Below are 7,647 nucleotides of genomic sequence, written 5' to 3' on the forward strand. Positions count from 1 at the left end.
AAAAAATAAAACTACGTATTTTTTATACAAATGGAAGTGTACACTACACTACTTGCTTTCCCCTTTTTACCTCCTTTTTGGGCTTTTTTTGGGCTGGCTATATATAAGTCCATATTTGTATGTCTCTAAATGTTATGATGAATTGAACAAGTTGGACGCTCTACTCTACATCACTACATCCGGGCAACCCAGTACACTCTGACCTGTAACCCACAGCCCCAAGATGGTCCGTTGCTGCACTCTAAAGGCCTGGCTGCATTGTTCCAGGCTTTCATTTCGTCTGCGCGAAAGATGAAAGCCTGGAAAAAGCCGTGGGCTGAACCAGTCTAAAAGTGGGAGTCAACCCTTCCGGGTGGGCGTCGCTCTAAATGATGTGACGTAGCGCTGCACTAGGGGGGAGAGGAGGGGCCGGGGGTGACGGACAGATCGATGAGATCCAATCAGGGTGCGCGCATTTCTGAGGCGCGACCCGCCCCTCTAGACCAGAAATGTCTCTGCTTAGGTCAGGCTAACTTAATTATAACTTTTTGTAGACATTGTTGTTGTAAAGTTCTGAAAATGCAAATGATTTCCCTGGTGTGGAATAACATGATCAATCAATCACAGTTCTAATAGACCTACTTACTGACTAAATTACATCTGAATAGCAAAGCTATTGACACCCCCCCCCCCCCCCCAACAACATGATGATGATGGCTACTGCTAATGACATAATAGCATGTGATAAATTACAATTCATCTAAGTAAACAAATTAGGCAATCAGGCAATATTATATCTATGACCAAGTTGCCAACAAAGCAAAACATGATTGTCTGCCATTGGGTGCTATTGATGCAGTTCACTTAATGTGGTCTGCAGGTTCATATCAGAATACTGATATGTTATTGATTTCAGCTGTTCCAATTGCAATTCCAAACATGACCCACTTTAATTACTTCAGTCTGTGTTAATATCTTAACACATTGAGGGCCCGGGCCTATTTAATCCATTAATAAAATGTGCCCATAGGAATAAACCAGTCATTCTAGTAAGACAAAGTATTTTAGCAACTTAGTCTAAGGCCCTTTCCCAATTCCTTTTTTAACCCTACCCCTCAGCCCTTGCCCCTTCCGCTTATATTGAACGTCCCTTGTAGATATTGATATACAACCTGTTCTCAGAAAATATGTTAACATTAACATTAATTAATATAGTTAATATAATTAACTCTGAGAGTACAAACTATAATTTAGCCCATAACCCACTTTGGAAACTACTTTCCATTTGATTTAATCTGTAGAGATGGAACGAAAATATAACATTGCTGTGGTTATGATGAAATAAATATATTGTAATTTTTCTCATGTTGGTAGCCCACCATGCAGAATGTAATTCAGCTAGATATAGCTCATTTTGACACCTGCTCAATCAGGTACAACACCTGATTCATTGAATATTGTATTAACAGTTTGTATAGCATGGGTACAGATATACAGTGTTAGAAAAAGGAAAAACAATTTACAGTATAGAAAGAAGGGGCTGTGGTCACTGTTCATTGTTTTTAATATCATTAAGAACAGAGTCATTTTCTATCAATGAAAATGCCATCGTGATTCATCTCCATTCAATGTACAGGCAGCAGCTTGCAATCTGTTCCATAGCTGGTTTGCCTGGGGAAAAAAACAACACCATTGCCAGTTCTGATTTAGGCTCAGTATTTGAACAATCCATTAAACTTTAGGCCTGCCTAGGCTACTTGTCACTGCAAATAATCTTCATCTTTCAGGAAATACAAGATCTACATTTGTTTTTGTTATGCAGTCACATTAAAGTGGGGAGGGGCTATGGGGTCTGAATAACAGTCGTTCGCATACAGTATGCAATGACCTGAACGATAGTCGTTGTGGTAAAAAAGGGTGGAGCTTAGAGTTTCTTTAAAAAGGTACATTACAGAGGCTTAAAATTCAGTACAAATTCAGTACAGCCAGTACTGTCAAGATGTCAAGACGTCCAGTGAAACGACCAGCACGCTTTGATAACCATGAAGTTCAATTCAGTTCAGAACCAGCAGCACCTCAACCAGAACCAGCGGCATCTCCGAAGAAGACGAGAAGAAGGTTGGTTGCTCCAGCAGCAGGTGAACCAGAACCAGCACCTCAACCAGAACCAGCAGCAGCTGAACCAGAACCAGCACCTCAACCAGAACCAGCAGCACCTCAACCAGAACAAGCACCTCAACCAGAACCAGCAGCACCTCAACCAGAAGCTGCGGCTGCGCCAGAACCAGTTCGTTACACCATGGTCGAAGGTGGTACACAGCGTGGCGGCAGGCTTTTAGTTGATAGCTATGGCTATAGTTACAACTTGAGTTCCCAGAGTGGAGAAAAGACAACCTGGCGCTGCTGTGTAAGACGAAAAGATCTGACCTGTCATGCTGTAGTGAAGCAGGTTGGGGACGTATACACACCTGGACAGCACAACCACGTCCATGACGGAGATCCTGGCTTTGAAATTAAGGTGCAGCTCTACAAAAAGGTCTTTGAAGTCACTCAGGAGAATCTCTTCACATCAGCTGACAGCGTGGTGGAGTCTGTAGTCAGAGACGAAACGGGGTATGTTATCAACCAAGCCAATCTGAGCCGGGCTGCCAACAAGAGAAGACAGAAGCTGAGGCATGCAGAGTCAAAAGCAGACGAATTTGACTTTGTGTTGGACATTTCCAGTGTACCAGAAGATTTTCTGCAAACAGACATCATCCAGGACAATTCTCGCCACCTGATATTGGCCACATCCAAACAACTGGATCTTCTCCGGTCTGTGAAACAAGTCTTCTTAGATGGTACATTCAAAGTTGTTGAGGCACCGTTCTCGCAGCTTTTCAGCTTTCATGGGTTTCTCGAGGACGCCGACGGCATGAATTCAAACAAGTGCCACTGACATTTGTCCTGATGTCAACTCGGAGGAAACGTGACTATGTTGCAGTGTTCAAGGCGATGAGGACCCTCGCACCCAACCTCAGCAACGTCGACATGGTGACAGACTTTGAGTCCGCGATTTGGGGTGCTGCGCAAAAGGTTTTTCCTGATGCGCGGATGCATGGCTGTAGTTTCCACTTCACCCAGGCTCTGTGGAGACACGTTCAAGACCTTGGCTTGGCAGTGGCCTACAAAACCATACCACGGGTCAGAGAATACCTCGAGATGTTGTCTGCCCTTCAATATCTTCCCGCCCATGAGATTGAAGGTGCATTCAATGTGCACGCAGCACGTGCCTCAGACGAGCTGAAACCCTTCGTTGACTACATGCGGTCAACCTGGATAAGTGGCCAGTGGAAGCCAGAGCACTGGTGTATGTACAAGCGTGCCATCAGGGCGAACATTGATGTTGAGGGGTGGCATAACCGCCTAAATCGTAAAGCACAGCGAGCAAACTTGCCAGTTTATATGCTCATAGATTTGCTGCACAAGGAAGCTACAATGATCGACTTCCAGCTGCGTTTGGTGTCAGAGAACAAGCTACGCCGCTACCAGCGAAAGCAAACCAAGGCTACACAGGGGAATCTGTCCCAGTTGTGGAAGGACATTGAAAGGAACAATCTCACCATCATGGAGATGCTGAAGATTGCTTCTGAAGTGAATGGCCCAGTGTGGAGATGCTAACTAAAATGGGACAGCACACTGCAACTATTTTTCACTTTCAACTTTTTCACTGAAACAGTGTTTTTGTACATATGACAACTTTTTTCTTTAACTTTTAGATACGACAACTTTTTTCTATAGTTTTTGTACAAACTGATGTTTACCTTTTTCTATATTTTTTGTAAAAACTGTTGTTTCTACATTTAAATAAAATGCATTACATTTGACCGTAGATTTGTCTCTTGTGTTATATTCTTGTGAAATATTCAGTAAAGTATTCTGGTGAAATATTCACCCCAAGTTGATAAGATATGCAGACAATATAATACCAAGAACCCCCAGTTTGAAATGCATTAGGCCACAGACCCCCATTTGATCTCTGGGAGTACACTATCATCAGTGTTAATTTAACTCTGAAAATCAGGGTCCATTTGGTTCCATTTATATGCTCTTGGAGTATTCAACCTAGAGACAGTGTTGCCAAGTCTGATCATTATAAGCTACTTTGGACTTGTTTATCTGTAAAGTTGCTTTAAAATATTGGTTGTCCTTGACATGGAAATGTTCCACTGAGTTCCACTGCTCTAAAACAACATTGGACAACGAAGTTTGACAGTCAGCAATATAATTGATTATTTTAAGACAAATTTTTGGACCATTTCTGATTTACCTACTTTGAACTGGCCTATTAACATTCTTATAGACCTGGTTGCTTGTTTCACTCTCACATCCACGATATGTGGCAACCCTGGTTTGTTTTGGTTTGCGCATGATGTTATTTTTGTTGCTTTAGCATCGTTAGCACAGTAGCTAGCAGAGGCTGCAGCTGCTGAAAGTGAAGACAACTCACCCCGGAAAGACTTTTTGGCGAGTTGTCTTCACTTCGAGTCGTCCAGACAACTCGCAAAAAAAGGGTAAAAGTGGCGAGTCTTCTTGTTACCGCCCCCAGTACCCACAGCGTCCCCAGCTGGAGTCGAACCCATGCAGGACCTTCTAGCGACAGCACTACCGACTGTGCCACCGTGCCCCCTCACTGTGTTTTCTATCCCCACAAATATGTAATTTTGAACAATCAGCCTTTCTCATCATATAGGGGCTTTAATGGGAATTGCTCTCAGGAACAGCTAAACTGATTTGGTCATATGTGTGGTGTCATCAGTATCGCTCTACTTTGTATAATTCCTCCCACTCTTCAGTCTTTTCCAATTTCCACTTTGCATTTCCACGTTTACAATGTCCACGATTGTTTTTTTCCAAGCTGGCATGGAATAGAAACAAGCCTGGTTTTTATCTAGCATTAGTATTATAATGACTCAAAGATGATATAGCGCCCCCACCACCCCATTGTGGCAGCTAAAATTGCTTCAGTGGCCAGAAAGAAACGACTTGGACTGGTTATATCAGAGTGGTGATTTAGGCTCAAAACATTAGAAATAAGTTTGAAGGACTTGTTGTGACTAACGCCCTTACATCGCGTTACGTTACATAACGTAATTACTATTTGCAGTAACTTGTAACCTAACGCTTTACATTCCCCATTCCATAACGGCCTTATAGTTATTGTGCGAGCGTTACCCGCGTTATGGCGTTATGTCAACTTATGTGATCAGTGAAAAAAGTCTCGCCATGCAGCTCCGTGTCTATCATACAAGCGTCTCTGTGCTGCTGAAGTGAAGGGGCCGGGGGCAAATAAAGTTGTGAATCAATATAATTCAACTAAACTGCGGGAGAAACACAGATGTACAAGCCCAACACGCTGGGCATTGCGACGGGTAGATAACTTGTAGATCTGCTACTTCCAGCGCAGGAAGGGCGCATGCTTATGATGCTCTTTAACTATGCATTCAGCAGCCAGTGACAGACTCACAACACATAAGTTGACAGAACACACGCGCACTGCAGCAGACGGAATGCACAGGCAGATCCGACACAAATTTATTGCACACATCTGTGCTTTGCCTTTCATCCACGCTTCCATAGCCTTTTAAATCTTATTTCCCATCCACGGGCACAAGCAACGTGATATCAGCAGCTGCAGCTTCCATCCGATCTGTGGTGGTGTTCTGCAGTGTTGACGAGGGAAGCTACTAGCTAGCATGGGAGCTAACGTTAGTTTCACTATGTACTTTCCATCCCCTTCCCCAACCCCTCACAGTCACACTCGCTGCTGCGTTTACACGGGCAGACTGTATCGTTGCGTCTGCCCGTGTTTAATGGTCAGGGTTTCAGGCAGGTTTCAGGCAAAACGATGCACTTCCCAAAACAGACAAAAAGAGACATGCCACCACCTTAGAGTATAGGCCACCACCTATAAATTCAAACCCACCTCTGGAATATTGCTATCTATTCCACAGTTTTTCTCTAATAAAGTTGTTTTTATTTGTTTTCTCATGTTCTCCTTGAAAAGTGTCTTTAGTACTCAGAGAAGCTTTATACAAATAATATTATCACTATTATTATTACTACTTGTTTTATTGCCTGCTTATGTAGAAAAAAAGCTCACTGCTCAGGTCAAATAGGCCTATTGATATGCGATTAAAATGTGATTAATTGAGATGAAATCATCACAAAGCCTCCAATTAATTAGATGTCCCAAGTGTCCCAACCCTATTCTTTATAGATCTAGCTTCAAAACAAAAGTTCCTACATTCGGTATTCGGTTTCGGCCGTTTTTTATATTATTATTTTTTAAAGTAAAGTAAAGTAAAGTAGTTACTTTCATAATTTAATGTAAAGTAAAGTAACAAATTACTTTTTTAGATAAGTAACGATAACTATAATTCCTTACTTTTTAAAAGTAACTTCCCCAACACTGGAAATAAACAATATGATATTAAATATTAAAAACACTTTTAAAATGCATGTCATAGCTTCTTTAAACATGTTTTAGTTGTTTACTCTCAACTCTTTACATTTTTGCCCTGTACGCCTAAACAAAATACAATAAGAATAAGAAACTAACAAGTGTTGTTTCAGCCAGTTTCCTTTGCCGTGTAAACAAAGCCTATAAAGTCTACTTCATCATCATCATTTTAACTAACAAAACTAAGAATTTGCCTATTGCATAGACTTTTTCTACTGATATTTACTTTTTAAATGTTTCGTTCATATATGTGTATCCATTTAATTTGTTGTATTATTTATGTTGCCAAATCATTTGTTTGACTTTTGTTATATAGGCTATTTGTATTTTTCTTGTTTAATGGGGTAACAACCCAATTTTTTGCTGTTGTTTCCAATTTCCGTTTTTTTTCTATCTTTTTTATGTGCAAACAATAACACATTTTACTCACATGTTTCATGTTGGGTGATCAATCAAACTGGATTTTGTGTTGTGCCCTCGAGCTCGGGCCTTTCACATTGAAATTGGCCAATGACTGTTTTCTAAACTGGAGGAGAGGTGTGAGGAGGTGCTGGAGTGTGGTTGCCGCGGCTGCCAGACTCCTGAATATAAAAGCCTTGTTCACCTTCAGAAGTGATTAATTAATAAAAGTGCTGCGTAAAAGTGATTGGGGTACGTTGGGGTACCTGCCCCTGGCCGTGGTGCGTCAGAATTTCGACCTGTATGCAGCATCGGCACACGTTTGACGGGTGAGAGGACGCTACCCCAGGTTGACTGAATTTATTCAGTACCTGGAGCACAACTACCTCCGTCCTGACTGCCAGTTTCCTCCACAGTTGTGGAATGTTTTCAGGAGGACATCTGACAACCGCACGGACAACTACGTTGAGGGTAAGAATGCATAACACTTTACAATAATATGCACAAATAATAGTTAATATATAAAGATCTGAGTAGCTATATCGTTAATTCTTAGTGAATCAAAGGTCCCTTTGGAGTTGTTCATATTTGTCCCTTCCGTTATGATAATAGTTTGTTTATACGTATAGGCCTAATGGTCAGTTTGAGAGTAGCTGCGTCAATTGATAGCGAATCATTACTTAATTATTAGCCTACACATGCTGTAGTTTTTTTATTTATATAAATACATTATTCTCACATTATTATTCTCAAATTAAGAGAATTAT

The sequence above is a fragment of the Protomyctophum parallelum genome (assembly GCF_964188405.1).
Source record: "Protomyctophum parallelum genome assembly, chromosome: 1".
Classification (NCBI taxonomy): Eukaryota; Metazoa; Chordata; class Actinopteri; order Myctophiformes; family Myctophidae; genus Protomyctophum; species Protomyctophum parallelum.